The sequence below is a fragment of the Dryobates pubescens genome, chromosome 15 (genome assembly GCF_014839835.1).
Source record: "Dryobates pubescens isolate bDryPub1 chromosome 15, bDryPub1.pri, whole genome shotgun sequence".
NCBI lineage: Eukaryota > Metazoa > Chordata > Aves > Piciformes > Picidae > Dryobates > Dryobates pubescens.
The window spans coordinates 305,796-324,261 of NC_071626.1; the positions used below are offsets into that span (position 1 = coordinate 305,796).

General features: G+C 58.8%; 1 protein-coding gene across 3 annotated transcripts in view; it reads right to left on the reverse strand.

The window, feature by feature from the left end:
• The window catches only part of RASSF8 (Ras association domain family member 8), a 29,375-nt gene extending 17,815 nt beyond the window's left edge, over positions 1–11,560 (reverse strand). For all 3 annotated transcript variants that reach the window (XM_054168019.1, XM_054168016.1, XM_054168018.1), the window contains exon 1: positions 11,250–11,560. The gene's annotated coding sequence lies outside the window, so the exon portion shown is untranslated. The remainder of the gene's footprint in view (positions 1–11,249) is intronic.
• Between the last annotated feature and the right edge of the window lie 6,906 nt (positions 11,561–18,466).

Genomic DNA, 18,466 nt, shown 5'->3' on the forward strand with positions numbered 1-18,466 from the left:
GCACTTCAAGATGCACCACACAAAGCAGCATCCCCTCCAGATGACTGGAGGCTCCCTCCCAGAGCTGAGGCTTGGGACTCTGGCCCAGCGAGCACAGTTCTGCCCACACCAAACAGATGCAGGGATTCTCTTCCCACCTGTGTGCCTGGCACCTTCCAGAGTTAACCATCACAAGAAACAGAAAGCCTGGAATGTGAACTCCAGAGCATCCCCAGGCACACAGCAGGGACCACACTGCTTCCCCAACCTCCATGCAGCGACCAAGCCACTTCCTGTCATGTGCTGTGATTCACCATGAAGTACTCCTCAAGAATGCAGCAACTCATCCTGCAGCATCCCATCAACGAACAGTAACCCCTGAAAGGCACACCCAGGCCCCTTGCTAAGATCAGACACTGAATCCACCACAGAGACACGGACTGCAAGGTCAGAGATTGCTGGAAAGCAGCTGCAGCAGCTCTGGGAATCAGCAGTACTCAAACAAGGGGTGGACAAGCAGCAGCAGTCTGCCCAGCTCAGATGATCAAACCTATTCCATAGCCACAGAGTGGCTCAGGCTAGAAGGGAGCTCAGAGCTCATCTCCTCCAACCTCCCCTCCATGCCCAGGGACACCTCTCAGCCAGACTCAGCTGCTCAGGGTCTCATCCAGCCTGGCCTTGAACACCCCCAGGCAGGAGGCAGCCACAGCCTCCCTGGGCAGCCTGTGCCAGAGGCTCAGCAGCCTCCTGCTGAACAACTTCTTCCTCAGCTCCACTCTAACCCTGCTCTGCCCCAGCTCCAAACCCTTCCCCCTTGGCCTGGCTCCAGACCCCCTCAGCAAAAGTCTCTCTGCAGCCTTCCTGCAGGATCCCTTCAGGTCCTGGCAGCAGCTCTGAGGTGCCCCTGGAGCCTTCTCCTCTGCAGGCTGCACAGCCCCAGCTGCCTCAGCCTGTGCTCAGGGCAGAGCTGCTCCAGCCCTTGGAGCATCTCTGTGGCCTCCTCTGGGCCCAAGCTCATGACAAGTTAACAATCAGGCTCAGTGTTTCCCATTGCTGCAGTCTGTGACTTCCAAATGCCAGGGCCACACCGACACAGCCAGCAAACAGCCACGGACCTGAGATCAGCCTCCTGCTCTCCCAGCAGCCCTACCACATGCAAGCAGCTTCCTGCCTCCAGGCACAGAGCCCGAGAGCAGCCCAGAGCTGAGCACATCCTGCAGCGAGGCAGGCACGGGACTGAGCTTTGCCTTGTGTCAAAGGAAAGAGCAATTCAGCAGCTGCAGAGGCAGCAGCCTGTGCCTGGCAGCTCAGCCTCAGCTCTCCTGTGTGGGAATTCACCATCTGCTCGGCAGCCCCAGGCAGGCCTGCTCCAGGGTGGCACCCCCAGGGCTCCTGGCGCTGGGGCACACGGCACAGAGCCCAGCAGCCACCCTGGGCTCCCCTGTCTGTCCAGGCTGTGGTCCGAGGCCGTGAGCAAGGGCAGCCCAGGCCAGCAGAGGAGGCACAGCTGCCAGGGGACACGGAGGGGAGCAGCTTGAAAAGGCTTCCTAACAAAAAGATGCTGTTTGCAACGGCTGCAGGACACAGATCCTGATCTTTTAGGATGACTGCCAGAAGTACAGCAGGCTGGAAATGGTCGCTGGAAAGGAGAGCAAGGCAGAACGCCTGCGGGAAAGGTGCGGCTGGAAAGAGCTCCCCCGGCAAGGCTGGGTGTGTGCCAGCCCCAGCTGCTGGGGGAGCAGGAGGCCTCTGCCCCCTGCAAACACATCTGCACAGCACAAACTCATGGACTCAGAGGCTGGGATGGCCTGCAAGGGACCTCCGAGACCACCCACTCCTGCCATGGGCACCTCTCAGCTAGCCTGGAAGCTCCCTCTGCCCAGCTCTCCAGCCGCCAGTCTCAGCGGTGGAGGCACAGCCTGATGAGGTGTCAGCCACTGCTCCCACTTGGTACCACCAGCAAACTGGCTGGGAGGACACTGTCCCTTCATCCAGGTCACTGATGCTGGACAGGACTGCACCCAGAACTGCTCCCTGGAGAACACCACTCCAGTGAGGGCATCCAGACAGACTCTACCCCACTGGCCACAGCCCTCCGAGCTGCCCCCCAGCCCTGTGCCTGTGTGCTGAGGCTGCACTGCTTTGTGTGGAGTGGAAGAGCAGCCTCTAGTACTCCGCTCCCAGCCTCACCACGACCCCCAGGCTCCTTGCCAGAGCTGCTGTAAGGCTTTCCTGAGAGGCCTTGCAGGGCAGCTCAGTGTCTGCCTGGGACCAGGAGACCAGGAGTGTAGCTGAGAGGTGTCCCTGCCCATGGCAGGAGGTTGTAGATGAGCTCTGAGGTCCCTTCCAACCCAAACCATTCTGTATGCCTATGAGACAGGCAGGAGCCATCTGCACCTCAGGAGCCCTGGAGAGCACAAGGCAACCAGTCAGACACCCTCAGGTTGGGCTCAGCAGAGCACCAGAACCTAAAGCTCTTTTAAAACTGACCTCAAAGCTCAGCCAGCTCCAGCCCCCTGCCATGGGCAGGGACACCTCCCACCAGCCCAGCCTGCTCAGGGCCTCATCCAGCCTGGCCTTGAGCACCTCCAGGGAGGAGGCAGCCACAGCCTCCCTGGGCAGCAGTGCCAGAGTCTGCATAAACATCTCCAATTATTTAGGCTTTTGGAGGTGCCTTTAGAATGCCAAGCACGAAGGGCACTACGAGACAGGAGAAAATCTCTCTGCAGCATCACTTCAGTAAATCCAGTCCCTGTCTGCTCCCCACCAGTGACAGTTTTCAGAGGTTGGGGTAAGTGATTGAATCCTACAGAACAAAACCTTGTCTGGAGGTGATGGAGCAGTCCCCAGGCAGTCAGGAAGCCTTAGGCCCAAGACAGAGAAGTGTATTTGCCATTTCCCTCTATTTAGCCTCACTTCTACCTGGCAGTGTGCAAATACCTTTAAAAGGTCATTAATATTTTGTACAGCAAGCCCAGAGTGAAGCTGCTACTTACTGCTTGCTTGTCCTCCCCACAGCAGTGGGTGATGCTCAGAGCTCTTCCCACAGCTGTTTGTGGGGTGCAAATGCAGCTGCTGCAGCTCCCTGCCCTCTGCTGAGGACAGATTTGTGCACAAACACTATTTACCTGCCACTGGCTCCCCAGTGTGAGTGGAGCTGAAAGGGAAAAGGCAAACCCAACCCCCCCAAACAACCCAACCCGAAGCAACTGGACTGAATTTGCCTGTCCTACACATCTCCAGGGCTGAGCTTCAGCACTCCTGGGAAAACAATCACACTGGGGAGTGAAGGGCAACAGCAGATAAAGGAGACCAAGAATCTTGTCAAGAGAGATAAAAGTGTGGTCAGAGGTCAGTGAAGGACAAGGGCAGGGAGAGGAAGACTTCTAGAAGGTTCCTGGCTGGGGTTTGCTATGTGGTAAGGCAGAGAGCTGCCAGCAGCAAACAGGCTGCCTCCCAGGGAGCAGGGAATGGGCACTCCAGGATGCCAGGATCACTCCAGGTCAGGTGCTCTGGGCACATTAAGCCCAAGTGCAGGACACAGCAAGGTCTCCCCCACCAGCCCTGGCTCCATGCAGCTCAGCAGCACAGGAGTTAGAGGAAGGCTTCTGCAGCTGGCAGACAGGCAGGGAAGGGCCCAGGGTCCCTGCTTCTCCTCGAAAGGCAAATGCTGTGCTGCAGCCAAACACCACCTAGAAAGCCACCAGGTCGTGGGCAGGGATTTAGGAAGCCTGGCAGCAGGGCAGAGCAGAGAGATGCAGAGATGGCAGCCAGCACAGCCAGCAGGCACTGCCGGCGAGGGCTGGAGCAGGCGAGGAGGCAGCACGGGGTGAGGAACAGCCCCGAGCCCGGGCCAGGCACAGCCCCGAGGCCCGGCCACAGAACAGGTAGGGTTGGAAGGGTCCTTGAAGTTACCACTGCCTCCAGGCCCCTGCCGCGGGCAGGGACACCTCCAGGGACTGGACACCCACCAGCTCTCCGGGTAACCTGTTCCAGCATCCCCTTAAGGCTTCTTGGAAGCAGAAGAGCCCAAACGCCTCCTTCCTGGAATTCCTCAGGTTGGAATCCCCAGGACAAGGTGAGCAGGGATCTGGAGAGCAAACGGAGGGCTGGCCGTGGAGGGGCTCTGCTGCTAAGCCAGCAGAAATGGCTTTTCTGTTCAGCCTGGTCTGTAAACGGAGGCTCATTCGGGCACTGCCGACCCAGCCCAGACCCAGCTGAGCACAGTGGCTGCTGATGAAGCATTGTGCTACACCGCTTAGCAGCTCCTCCACAGAATCAGTCCCTTTGTATGCTAAGCAGCCCCTGCTACCTCGGGGGCTACCAACCCCTCCCCAGCACAGGCTGCAGCCTTTCACTCAGCTGAGCCTCCAGAGCTCTGTCCTTGCTCCCACAGAAACCACTGGAAGGCTTGGGCTGGCTCGGCGGCGCAGATGGAGCCCGCAGCAAGCACACACAGAGGGATGGAGTAGCCCCGAGGTGAGGAACTGCTTCTTAAACTCAAGCAGAACTCCACACACGACCACCTTCTGATGGGCAGGGGCATTTCACCACTGCCCCACGCCCCTCTCCAGATGCCATTTGCCAGGCACTGGTGCTGGTTAACGCTGCCAGCTCCACAGCTGCCAAGCCACGCTGAGCTGGTTGGGATCTTGCTTCCCAGTATCCACTTTTAAATAGTCAGCTGTGGCACCTTCCTGCTCTCTTCTGCAGGAAGGGTTTGCCATGTGCAGACACCTGATGAGTGAGACCCTTCCTGCCCTTCCTTCTCACAAGGCAGGGGAAGCAAGAAAAGCCTCTCCGAGCACCTCACAAGAAGCACTGACCAGCAATAAAAAGCCCAAACCAAGCCGAAGTGACAGCTGAGTGTGGAACTGCAGCAGGGCAGAGTTAGACTGGAGAGGAGGAAGAAATCCTGCCCAGTGAGGCTGGGGAGACTCTGGCACAGGCTGCCCTGGGAGGCTGTGGCTGTGCCCTCCCTGGAGGTGATCAAGGCCAGGCTGGATGAGGCCCTCAGCAGCCTGTGCTGGTGGGAGGGGTCCCTGCCCATGGCAGGGGGTTGGAACGGGATGAGCTTAGGAGTCCCTTCCAACCCAGCCCATGCTGTGAGCCTGTGGCTTGTGCCCCAGACCAGCCTTCCTCTACCACTCTGCCCTTCACTCCACACTGCAGAGCCCAGGGCAGAACCCATCTCCAGGGCAAGGGCTCTGCCCTCACTCACTGCCAAGCTCCATGCAGCTTATCTCCAACTTCAGATGAAGGAACTCAAGCTGACAACAAAAATACCTTTGCCAAAGCAACAAAGAATGCTTTGTTCTCAATCTCCTCACAGGCATGGCAGGAGGGAGGGGGAGAGGACAGAAAGCAGATAGGGATCTGCTGAAGATCCCAACCAGCCCAGTGACAACGGCAGCCCCTCCACCCCAGAGCCACCCCCTCCCCCTTTGGCACCGACACGAAACATCTGGCTGCCTAAATTGCAGTCTTGCTCCCTCCCTGCTCCCCAGGCTGCCGACTGAGGATGCCTCAAAGGGCCCTCCAGACACAGCAGCTCCCTTTGAGTAACAGCTTGGAAACGTGGACCAAAGCCTCGGGAGCACAACACACTGGCACAAAGCCCCCAGGAGCAACCCCCCACAGCACCCCCTGCCCCTCCAGCAGCACCACGGGGAGCTGCAGCTCCCCAGACAGAGTGGCACACAATTACAGAGCACAGCCAGTGCAAACTGTATGACCTGATGGGCTGGCCTCAAGCTGTGCCAGGCCAGGTTTAGGTTGGGCATTAGGAACCATTTCTTGCCCCAAAGGGCTGGCCAGAGCAGCGGTGGAGTCCTCATCCCTGGAGGGGTTTAAAAGACTGGAGATGTGGTGCTGAGAACTTGGCAGTGCTGGGCTCATCTTCGAGGTCTTCTCCAACCTAAACTACTCTGTATCTGACCAGGGGACACAGCAAGCTGCCTGCAGGGAACACAGCAGTGCTGTGGCAGGTAAGGAAGTAAAGCTTCAAGCAGCACCCACCCTGGAGCAAAGGCAGGGTCCAGTGGAAGTCACTCACAGGACACTTCTCCAAGCTTCCCTCCACTTTCCACTCAGAAGTAGCCAGGCATTAAAACAGAAGGCTTCAAAAATCCCCCAAACCACCACAAGCTCCAGTGCTGGAGAAAGAGAGACCCTCTCCAAGGGTAGCTGTCATGGCACACAGGCAGCAGCACACAGCACAGGACACCACTGCAGCTCACCCTGCTGCTGCTCTGCAGGGGACAGACCAAGCCTGGAGTGCCTCACCCCTTCCCAAAGCTCCAATAGCCTCTGGGTACATCTGCAGGATAATTTTCCAGTCAGGTTAACCCCCCTGCAGCATGAACTGCACCCACCCCAGTCCTGAGCAGGAATGGCAGCCCCAAAGCTTCAGGACCTTTGCAGAGTTCACTTTTATTTTCTCTTCACATTCCTCTGAGTAAGAGCTTCTGGGACTGCAGAGAGCCTAGGGGGCACAGCTTCACTGATTTGGCAGCTGAACCCAGGCTGGGTGCAAAGTGGATTGAGAGCAGCCCTGGAGAAAAGAGCCCTGGGGGTGCTGGGTGCTGAGCAGCTCCCCAGGAGCCAGCAGTGCCTCCTGCAGCCCTCAGGCAGCTGTGTGCTGGGCTGCAGCCAGAGCAGGGTGGGCAGCAGGGCAGCAGAGGGGATTCTGCCCCTGGGCTCTGCTCAGACCTCACCTCCAACCCTGCCTCCAGCTCTGGGGTCCCCAGCAGGAGAAGGACACAGAGCTGCTGGGGAGAGTCCAGAGGAGGCCACAGAGATGCTCCAAGCTGAGGCAGAGCAGGGTTAGAGTAGAGCTGAGGCAGAAGTTGTTCAGCAGGAGGCTGCTGAGCCTCTGGCACAGGCTGCCCAGGGAGGCTGTGGCTGCCTCCTGCCTGGGGGTGTTGAGGGCCAGGCTGGATGAGGCCCTGAGCAGCCTGTGCTGGTGGGAGGTGTCCCTGGGCATGAAGGGGAGGTTGGAGCAGATGAGCTCTGAGCTCCCTTCCAGCCTGAGCCATTCTGACCTGCAAGCCGAGACCCACCCTGGTCAGCAGGCTCCAGCACCAGAGTTCCAGTAAGACATCCTCTGCCCTGCCTGAAGCTGACAGCACCCTGGGGTCAGAAGCCATCAGTGCAGAGGGGTTTGTCTGCTGCCCTGTGCTCAGCATTGGAGCTTCCCCACACTCAGGTTGAATGTCCTGACCTAGCTGACCCCCACCTTACCTTCAGCAGCAGTGCCCTGGACTAGAACTGCTCTGGCAATGGCTGTTGATGCCTTTGCAGGCACTGGGCTGAGCTGCTCACCAGCTCCTGACCTTCAGCAAAACACAAAACCACTACTTTGTTAATAAATATTTCCTCAGCAATATTCCAGCCCTGCCTTGTCCCATCCAAAGGGAGGGCTGCAGGGATGACCTTCTGTCCTCATTACCATTCTTCCCTCCTTGTGCTAAAGATAGCAGAGAGTAAAAATAAATAAATCCTCAACAGCACCAGGAATTAGACAATGTCATGCTGAAAGATGCCCTAAGTGGCCAGCTCCTGCCCTGCCTGAGGGCTCTGCCCCACAGAGGGGAGCAGCCTTGCCTTGGTGGTCTCTTGGCAGCAGCTCCATGCCCAGCTGCAGTTTCTTGTCAGCCTGAACTCCCTGGAGCAGATCAGCAGAGCACCTGAGCAGCTGGGTGGTACAGGCCACTGGAACACCACTGGGGTTTGCTCTGCCCATGGCTCTCTCTCAGCACATAGCTTTGAAGTGCCACCACAGAGGGCTGGCCAGCAGCTGAAAGCAGAGCCTGGTCCAGCCATGCCCACCACAGAACAGCCTCTGTGCTGGCCAAGCCCTCTTAGGGCTCTGGAAGGAGTGACTGGGAAGTTAAAAAGTGAATCCAGTGGCATCCTCAAGCACCTCTGAAAGCTTGCAGGCCCCTCAGACTCAGCCACTCTCCACTTACCCCAAAGAGGAGCAGACACTGACAGACTTGAGTGCAGGGACAGCAAGAGGGACCCCAGCTATAAAAATACATTGCTGATAGGGCCTGGATTAGCAGGAGCAGGGACCTGCTCATGCCCCTGTACTCAGGAGGCTGGAACTGGATGATCTGATGGCCCCTTCCAACCCCAACCATTCTGTACACCACTTTCAGTGAAGAGCAAGAGCTGCCTGCAGCAGGGGCACAGCTCTGCCTTTACCAAGTGTGCAACTCCCCAGGGGCACAGCAAAGCCAGCACCGAGATCCTCATCCCATCACACTGAAGTCCCAACCCCACCGGAAGGAAAGAAAACCTGAGCTTCTGGAGCAGCCCTAGAAAGCCACACAACATCTCCATGTCATTTGAGCACAGACCTTAAAGGGCTTAAAGGCCCAGACAAAGACCTGACCCTAGGCAGCACAGAAAGAAGCCCCCAGGCCCTGAGCCCATCTCATCCCTGGAGCTCACCAGGGGAGCAGGCCCCCAGAACTGCACACAGCACGCTCAGAGGATGCTCTGCCCGCTCCCCGAGGGACAGCCCCCACCTGCAATCCAATTTAACAACTTGGAGAGGCCAAGATTCCTTCAGGTGCAGCTTGAGGCAGCTGGAACATGCACCAACACTGTCAGAGAGGCCAGGGGACAAACCCCCCTCCAGTCCCAGCCCCACCGCAGGAGGCTCAAGCTGCTCAGAGGATGGCACCGAGCTTTCCTGCCCAGCTCAGGAAGGAGCACTGGCACCAGCAGAAGCGCCACCCAGTAGCAGTCAGCAGCACAGCCACACAAGGAGCACCACCTGCACCGGGAACCATCCCTACAATCCCCTGAGAGCCATGCTCCTGCCAAGCACAGCCCCCACCGCCTGCCTCGGCGGCAGCAGCCTCGCCGGGGCCCAGCTCTGCCTTTCAGCAGCTGCATCTCCTCCCTCCCAGCTAACACGTTCCTCTGCAGGGCCTCCCTCCGAAGGGATGCTCGGCAGCCCCAACCTGGCTCCTCACAAGCACTGGGGGTGCTGCCAGAAGCAGCCCAAGGCACAGGCTGGAAACTCTGCTGGTCGGATTTGGTTTTCCTCTCCTACTTTTCCCCATTCCGAAGTTTTTTAAACTTCAGGAAAGATAAAAAAAGAAGATTCATAAAACTCAGATTGTGTTGGGCTGTTAGGGATGGGGAGGGAGAAGGATGGAGAGAGGACTCAAGTGCAAGTGAAGCAGCTTCACTCTTTCGGTTGTCCTGAAGGGCACAGAATCACTAAGGCTGTTAAAGACCTTTAAGATCAAGTCCGGCCCAGGTAAGGCCAAGCTGCTGGCTCAGTTTCCCCGGCCCATCACAGATCAAACATTCTCTTGCTGCAAGACACACAGCCCTAGTTTAACGCCCAGCCTACTCCCCAGCTGGATACCACCAAACAAAAGCTGATCTGAGAGGCAATTTTACCTCTTTGAAGAAACAGGAAGGGCAATTAGAGCCCATCTCAGTCTGCTCTTCAGCCACCTAAACCCGTGGCGTTCTGGGGCAGGACTCGTCGGAGGTAACAGAAGCAGGACCCACCCAGTTCCTTCTCCCCTCCGAGGCTGACATTCCTTGGCCTCTCAACACTTCCCACAGCCACACCACCCCCGTTCCCTGGCAGCTGAACACCATTAACAGGTGTCTGCAGCCACCAGCAGCTGATGGACCTCCCTGTGCCCCTGCCCAGGCTCACCTCACCCGGGATGCAGGAGCTTGGGAGCTGCAGAGCAGACGCCGTGAGCCACAAACCAGCCCTGACAGCTGTGAGCAGCTCCCAGTGACTGCTAACCTGCCAAGCCCTGCTGTGCCTGCAGCCTGGACTGGAAAGTCTGGCAGGTGTCACCCTAAAGGGGATGCTGACAGCTGTAACCCTCCCTTCCTGATCCCTCACCCTGATGAAAGCCAGGGACTAAGATGCTGGGGGGCCTGCAGCATCCATCCTGTGAGGAGAGGCCGAGAGCTGAGGCTGTGCAGCCTGCAAAAGAGCAGCCTGAGGGGAATCTGATGAATGCTGATCAATAGCTAAAAGGGGCAGTGCCAGGAGGATGGGACCAGGCTCTTCCCAGTGGTGCCCAGGGGCAGGCCAAGGGGCAGTGGACACAAACTGGAACCCAGGAGGCTCCATGTGAACATAAGGGAAAAATTCTTCCCTGTGAGGGAGGCAGAGTCCTGCAGCAGGCTGCCCAGGGAGGCTGTGGAGCCTTCTCTGGAGCATTCCAAACCCACCTGGCTGTGTCCCTGTGGGACTGACTCTGGGTGGCCCTGCTCTGGCAGGGGGCTTGGACTGGATGGTCTCCAGAAGTGCTTTCAACCCCTGCCGTGCTGTGATATTGAGCTGCAGTTTAGCAACGGCTCTGCTGGCACAGAAGAGGCTGCTCTGCTGGAGAGAGCAGAGCCTGGCACACACCACTGGGCTGCTACAGCCCCAAAACCAGACCCCTGGACCAGACCTTCTCCACAACGGCTCCGAGCTGCTGAAACCAAGGAGCAGAATCCATTTTCTTACCCTTTAAAGTCCATGCCCCCGTGTTGCCCCACTGCACTGATCTGCTTTTCCCCTCTCCCCCACACCAAAAAGCAGCCCTACTAAATCTCACCCATTCCCTGCTGGCAGAACATGTTTCCATCTCACTGCTGGTGTGGGTTTGTTTGGGGTTCCCCCACCCCCCCTTACCGGGGGAGAAAAAGAGAGAGAAAGGGATTGGGGCAGCAGTAAAAGATTAATTGTGAAACAAATCAGTACTGACTGGGGGGGGAAAGGACCAAAATAAACAAACAGTGCACGGCGTGGGGGGCGGGGGGGGAAGAAAAAGAAAAATAGGTTTGGTTTTCTTTGCGGTGCCAACAACAGGGAACCAAAAACACTACTGCAAAGACTTCCAGTGTGTCAGGAAAGTGGCTTCTGAATTCCCTTCCTCAAGGACACGCAGAATATTCCTGTACTTTTCACACGATGCCCGAAGGAAAGGGAGAGACAAAATGCCAGGAGAGAGGAAAAATGCTGGAGAGAGCTGGAGAAGTAGCGAGGGAAGGAGCGAAAAGGACGGGAAGCAGGGAGGGCGGCAGCGGAGCCGGGAAGCGGGGAACGGGAGAGCCCAAACGCCGAAAGCCGCCCCTGGAAGCGGGAATGCGAGGGGAGGAGGAACGAGGCGGCGGGGACGGAAAGTTGGCGAGAGCGGGCGGCGAGCGCAGGGGCAGCGGCGGCGGGGCCGAGGGGCTGCGGGGCCGGCTCCGCGGGGCCGGCTCCCCGCCGCGGCTCCCCGCACACTTACCGCTCGGCTGCTCGGCCCGCGGCGGCTTCCCCGGACTCCCCAACGGCCCCGGCGGCCGCCGGCTCCTCCTCAGCCCCGCGGGGGGCGGCGCGGCCGGCGGCGCAGCGCCTGAAGGCTGTGCCCAGCCCAGCCCAGCCCGGCCCTCCGGGGCTCCCCGCTCCTCCCCCCGGCTCCGCCGGGCCGCCGCCGCCCGCTCCTGCCCCGGCCCGGCGGCGCGCAGGGTGTCCTGAGCCCGGAGCGGCCGCCCCCGCCTCCTTCCTGCCGCTCCCCCGCTCTTCACCGGGCGAGACATGTAACGGAACTGGGACGGCTGCGCGGCATTGTGGGAGCTCTTAAAGCCGCAGCCGCCCGCCGGGGCCCGCGCCGCCGCCGCCGCCTCCCCGCGGCCCGGGGGCGGGCAGCGCAGCCTGGCCTGAAGGCGGCCCCGCGGAGCCCCCGGGACCGGGCAGCGCAGCCTGGCCTGAAGGCGGCCCCGCGGAGCCCCCGGGACCGGGCAGCGGAGCCTGGCCTGAAGGCGGCCCCGCGGAGCCCCCGGGACCGGGCAGCGCAGCCTGGCCTGAAGGCGGCCCCGCGGAGCCCCCGGGACCGGGCAGCGGAGCCTGGCCTGAAGGCGGCCCCGCGGAGCCCCCGGGACCGGGCAGCGCAGCCTGGCCTGAAGGCGGCCCCGCGGAGCCCCCGGGACCGGGCAGCGCAGCCTGGCCTGAAGGCGGCCCCGCGGAGCCCCCGGGACCGGGCAGCGCAGCCTGGCCTGAAGGCGGCCCCGCGGAGCCCCCGGGACCGGGCCGCGCAGCCTGGCCTGAAGGCGGCCCCGCGGAGCCCCCGGGACCGGGCAGCGCAGCCTGGCCTGAAGGCGGCCCCGCGGAGCCCCCGGGACCGGCCGATGCGGCGGCGGGGCGGGGCGCGGCGGTGCCCCGGGAGGAGCGGGGGGGATCAGTCCCAAAGGAGCAGACGTGTGAGAGCTTGGCGGGGGCGCAGCCGGGGCCGGGGGTTGCTTGCAGCGTTTCGGGAGCACTCGGGAATGCCTTTGGAGCTTGCTTGGAGCTGCAGCCTGGGCAGCCGGCGGTCGGTGCCGGCTGCTGGTGCGGTGCTGGGGTGGAGAATTCCCCCCTCGGCTCCGGCGGAGCAGCAGAGCGGCTGTAAGCAGGCGGCAGATTGGGGCAGAAAGTTCCGAGTGAGAAGTTTTCAGCAGTTTTGCAACTTGCAGGAGGAAAAAGCGTTTGCAGAAAGAGAGAAAACCCAACCAAGCCCAAAGGCATTTTGAAAATCAAGCGGGGAGCAGTGGGGCACCGACATTTGTCACTGTCAGATGCCTTCGTGCTGGGCAGCCCCGGCTACAGGTCATCCTCTGGGCTGGTGGCGCTTCCAGAGCTGCCTGAGCACCGCAGAAACACAGAATGGTTTGGGTGGGAAAAGCTCTCTGAGGTCATCCAGTCCAGCATCAACCCAACCCCACCAAGGCCACCAAACCCTGGCCCCAGGTGCCATGGCCACAGGGTTCTGGAACACCTCCAGACACGGGGACTCCACCACCTCCCTGGGAAGTCTGTGCCAATGCCTGCTGCATGCCCAGAGCTGTGTGGTTGTGTAAGGCCTCCGCTGACCTTGCTCCATCAGGAGCAGCCCTGAATGGATCCTAGCAGCAGAGACACAGCTAACTGGCACGGCTCACTGATGTCCTGCAGGGTTTGTGTTCAGCAGGGAAATGTTCAAGGGGCTGGGGGGCGTCAAACTAAAGCTGCTGTCTGAAATTCCAGGGAAGCAAACAAACATCAGATTAGAGCTCAGGTTCAGTGCATTCTTCAAGCTCTTTCTTCGGAGTCTTGTTATCCTTTTCAGTTAATATTTATTTCTTGCAGCCTGAAGAGCAGTAACTCCTGCCTGCTTCTCCTGCAGGCTGGCTGGGTGCTGCCCTGCTCTGTGCTGGCTGTGGAGCCCGAGTGCTATGATTTGTTAGATGGAAAAATGACAAAGGACTGATCTCCCAACATGCAAAACATCTTCAGCTTCCATTCTACACAGCAGCTTCTGGATGCTGCCAGACACCTGCAGATTGCGAAACTCAGCTCCACACCTCTGCCCTGAGCACAGGCTGAGGGAGCTGGGGCTGTGCAGCCTGCAGAGGAGAAGGCTCCAGGGGCACCTCAGAGCTGCTGCCAGCACCTGAAGGGATCCTGCAGGAAGGCTGCAGAGAGACTTTTGCTGAGGGGGTCTGGAGCCAGGCCCAGGGGGAATGGTTTGCAGCTGAGGCAGAGCAGGGTTAGAGTGGAGCTGAGGCAGAAGTTGTTCAGCAGGAGGCTGCTGAGCCTCTGGCACAGGCTGCCCAGGGAGGCTGTGGCTGCCTCCTGCCTGGGGCTGTTGAGGGCCAGGCTGGATGAGGCCCTGAGCAGCTGAGTCTGGCTGAGAGGTGTCCCTGGGCATGGAGGGGAGGTTGGAGGAGCTGAGCTCTGAGCTCCCTCCCAGCCTGATCCAATCCATGATTCTGTGATTAATAAATCCTAAACCCTCTGTTTTGACTCCCCAACAGTCCTTTGTCTCCTTCAAAAGGGATGGAATTCCTTGCCCCTGAAGCAGCCAAAGCCAAGTCTCCAACACCTTAAAACCCAACGAGTGCAACATTTCAGACACACTGCAGGAGTTCCAGAGCTCCAGCCCCATTTTCATAAGCTAGGGCCAGGCTGACAAAGCTTTTGGAAGATGCAAATAGATGCCCAGAGGGCTTTTGAAAGCAGACATCAAAATGGGGAGGGGAAACCAACCAGAACAAAGGATTGCTGCTGAGGTTTCCATATTAAGGAGTTTGTGTGGGAAAAAAAAGAAAAGAAAAGTTTGGTTTCTTTCTGACGGAGTGTTGGCAAGGCCTGGGAACAAACCCTGCAACATCACTGAGCAGCACGTCTTCAAAGCTTTGCAAGAGAGCTGGAGGTCATCCTGGGGCTTAGCTTTGCCAGCCCTGCCTTTGCCACGGCCTCAGCAGATTCACTTCTCTGCTGACAGCAGTTTCCCTCTTGTTTGTGAGGTCTTTTTCTTAGACTCAGTCCTTGCCTTTGTGGTCTGCCTGCTGGGAAACATAAGAGGGCACCCCAAGGAACTCTTCCTGATCCTGATGACCTGAGCCTGCCAAGCTTCCCAGGGAGGAGCAAACTGCAGGCCTGCCGTAGGGTAACTCTTCCAACCTTAGTGATAACTGTGGAGCTCGATGCCTCACAAGTGAGTTACTGGAAGCAAGGGCTGTGAAAAGCTCTTCCCTGGCTTCACCTGGGGCTGCCTCTCATCGAGGACTTTGTTTTGGAGAGGTTTCAGGTTTTGTCTGAAAAAGAGCAAAGAGCAAACGCAGCTCTGGGAGGAGGTTACAGATCTGCACATTGCAAACTGGCTGCCACTGGGGTTAAAGCTTCCTTGCTGCCCCTCTCCGTGTCCCTTCCCCTCTCTCCTGTGCATGATGGCTTTGTCAGCACAACATTTCAGAAAGGGCAGGGAGCACAAATGGGAGCCCAGGAGGTTCCACCTCAGCAGGAGGAGGAACTTCTTCGGTGTGAGGATGCTGGAGCCCTGGAGCAGGCTGCCCAGAGAGGCTGTGGAGTCTTCTGCTCTGGAGAGCCTCCAGCCCACTTGGCCATTGTGACCCTGGGCAAGCTGCTGTGGCAGGGGTTTGTACTGGGTGATCTCCAGAGGTGCCTTCCAACCCCCAGGGGTGGGGGTGCTGTGATAAGAAGGTGGATTTTCCATCATCCTGCTGTATGGGAGAAAGCCTCCCCCAGGCCACCTGGGCACTAGGATGTGGATAGGCTCACAGGAGTGACCAGCACAGCAGAGCCACCCAGGCCATGCCACAGCTGCAGTGCCTGTGAGGCAAGGCCAGGGCTGAGCTGAGATCAGGGCAGGCTCCTTTGCCATGCTGGGAAGCAAGCAGACCAGGCTGCCCTGTTCTCTCCAGGGAGGTGTTTCAGAGCAGCTCCCCAGGAGCACAGCTCTGGTGCCCAGCCAGCTGCCTCCACAGAGCCACATCGTTTGTCCTTGGGAAGGGCGTTGGGAAGCTGAGCTGCAGAAGCTGCCAGAGAAGAGGTCATTGCTGCTTCCAGCCCATCCTGGGGTGACCTAAACACCCCCTCCAGTCCCTCTGCAGTGTGGGCTCTGCACCCCTCTTGCAGAAAGGGATTCATCTCCCAGAGGACACAGCTCCCCTGGGGCATTCTGGAGTGAGAAGGAGCAGAGTCCTTCACAAGGGCTATCACAGCATCCTTCCAGCTGCAGAAGCCCTTTCAGATCACTCAGCCCAACCATTCCCTAACTCTGTCAGGGCTGGGGCTAAGCCATGGCCCTCAGCACCACATCTCTGCCTCTCTGAAACACCTCCAGGCATGGGCATTCAGCTACCTCCCTGGCAGCCTGTGCCAGGCTCTGAGAACCCTTTCAGTCAAGAAGTTTCTTTGCTGTCCAACCCAGAGGTGATCTCTTGGTGCTGAGGGACAAGTGGCACCTTCTGAAGAGGAGACCACAGGAGAGCTCAGGGGAACAAGGGGATTTGTCCTGAGAGAAGATCCTGCACTGGTGTGTGAGGGCAGAGCTGCAGCCCCTGGCAGTGGCCATGCACAGAGCTACAGTGGCTGCAGGAGGCAGTTGGGATTTGGGGCTCAGGGCCCCCTCTCAGCATTGCTTCAAGAAGACCTCTTCTGATTCACACGAGAGGGATCTGCTCTGCCACACCAAGCTACAACGAGCACTGCTTCAGGCTTCCTGCACTTCAGGCCTGAAGCACAGCCCGGCAGAGAGCAGAATGAGGACTGCTCCAACGTCCTGGAGATGGTGGAGCTTAATTCCTTATTAGAGGAAGCAGAGGAAGAGAGGAGTAACAGAGTTAGAGAGAATGGTCTGCTTGTTTGCCTAAGTGCTCTGCCCCCTGAGTGCATCTCCTCAAAATGTGATTATTGATGGACTCTCTTTGATGATGTTATCTCTAATGCCAGACAGCCCCCAGTGGAGTTGCTCAGGAGAGAATGAAAGCAGAAAGAGCTGTGGGCTGGAGAGCAGGAAAAAACAAACCCAGTGTTAAGTGCAGGTGGCCAAAGCCTGCGAAGCACTGTGTGGAACTGGGATTCCTGCAGGACTCAGCTGTGACAGGGGGCTGGGAAGTGCCACAGGCTCCACTGGCAGCACAAAGGCATCGCTTCAGCTCTGCGCTCAGGCTTTATGCCTTGCACCCAAAGGAAGAGCCAAGCTGCTTCAGGATCCTCACCCTGCCAGTCTGTGCTGGGCAAACCCTGCCCCAAGTGCTGATAAGCTCTGGGCAGGTAGGTAGCAGAGCTGGGCAGGCAGCTCCCCAAGATGCTGTGCAGCTCTCCCACCTCAGAGAGGCTCTTGCCTAGGTTCAGGCAGGAATGGTTTTCACGGAGGCATGGAATTGCTTTGGCTGGAGAGGACCCTGAGCCATCCAGTCCAACCATCCTCTAACCCTACCAAGGCTGGGGCTAAACCATGACCCTCAGCACCACAGCTCTGCCTTCTGAAACCCCTGCCCAAAACACAGCCTTGGTGCTTGGAACAGAGGCTGGCAGAGAGGGAGGCTGGCAGAGAGGCAGGCTGGCAGAGAGGCAGGCTGGCAGAGTTTTATCTCCTAACAGAGAGCTTAGGAGCTGATCTTGTCTGGGTGTTGCCAGCTGTGCCCTGCTGAGAAACTTTTGCTGTCTGAGGGGGTTTTGTTTTCTCAGCCAGAGGCACTCTTCCCACCCCTGCCCCACCAAACCTTTGGGGAGAACCTGGCAAAGCTGTGCCCCACTTCGTGCCCAGCACTGTGAGGACAGTTGGGCTCCATGAGCTGACAGCTCCCTTCCAACCAAAACAAGTCTGAGCCTTTGACTGCTTCATCCTCCCCAGGCTGTGCCAAGGAGCCTCCCCATGAACACAAGGCTCTAAATCTCCTTGGGACACATGAGGGCTGTTTGTCTCCCCTCCAGCATGAAGTGTTTGTGAAGCCAAAGGAATCACAGAACCAGGGAACTGTTTTGGTTGGAAAGGGCCTCCAGGATCAGGGAGTCCAACCACCACTTTGTAATTTTATCTTAAATACCACTAAAGCCCCAGCCCTGCTGTGCAAGATCCAGGCTGTCCTTCAGCAATGCTGCAAGGAAGCATCTGGCATGGGGGTGAGTTGTTTCACCCTTTTCTGTTGGGTTTTTCCTCCCCAGCACCAGCAATTTGTAGCCACCCACGAGGGCTGGCATCCTCAGGACTAGCCTGGCATGTCCTGCATGAGAAAGAGTGGAGGGCAAAGAGCTGTCAGAAGGGCTTCGCTGCAGCTGTGGGAGCCTGGACCCCCTAGCAGAGGGCTGACTGCACACCTGGGCAGCTGCTCCTCTTCACTTTGCTTTCTCCTGCTCAGTGTCTGCTTCCCAAGTGGGTGAAAGAGTGCTGCTAGGGCAGGTGCCTGCACAGACAGCCCACAGTGTGCCTCAGAGCAGGGCTGTTGTCCTTGGGAAGTGTCCTGTGGGTCACTACCCCTGGCATTCCTCTGATTCCTGCCCCCCTGGAGCAAGTACAGCCTGCCAGGGAATCAGGACAAACAGCTGTGCCTGGCATGGCCCCAGAGCACAGAGGCCAGGGACCTGCAGTGCAGAAGCCTCAGAGAGAAGCCAGGAGCTGAGGGATGTGAGGTGGTTGCCTGTTCTGCAGGTCCTGTGCTCAGGGTGACACTTGGGAGACACTTCAGGGCCAGCACAGTCTGTGATTGTCACAGAGCTACAGATGCCAGGTGGGAAGGACCCCAAGGGCCATCTGCTCCAACCTTGCTAGGTGCTGGTGCAGCTGCAATGAGCTGGCCCAGGACCCTGCCAAGCTGAGCCTTCAAACTGCCCCATGCAGGGGGCTCCACCACTGCCCTTGGGAGATGATTGCAATTCCCAGCTGTGCTCATGCAGAACAGCTTCCTCTGGGGCCCCCTGGGACTCTCCCCAGCAGTACCTTGTCCCCACCACCCCTTGCCTTCTCCTGGGACTCCTTGCACAAAGGGAGTCTCCCTCCTTCTGGTGGCCACCCTGTAGGTGCTGGTCCATGGTGCTAAGGCCTCCCTGAGCCTTCCCTTCTCCAGGCTGGACAGCCCCAGCTCTCTCAGCCTGTCCCCCTCTGCCTTGTTGCTCTTCAGGCAATCAAGGGCCACTTTCACCTCCTCTGCTCTCCCCTCTCAGTGCAACTGCAGCCTCCAGAGCCCAGGCACTTGATGGCCT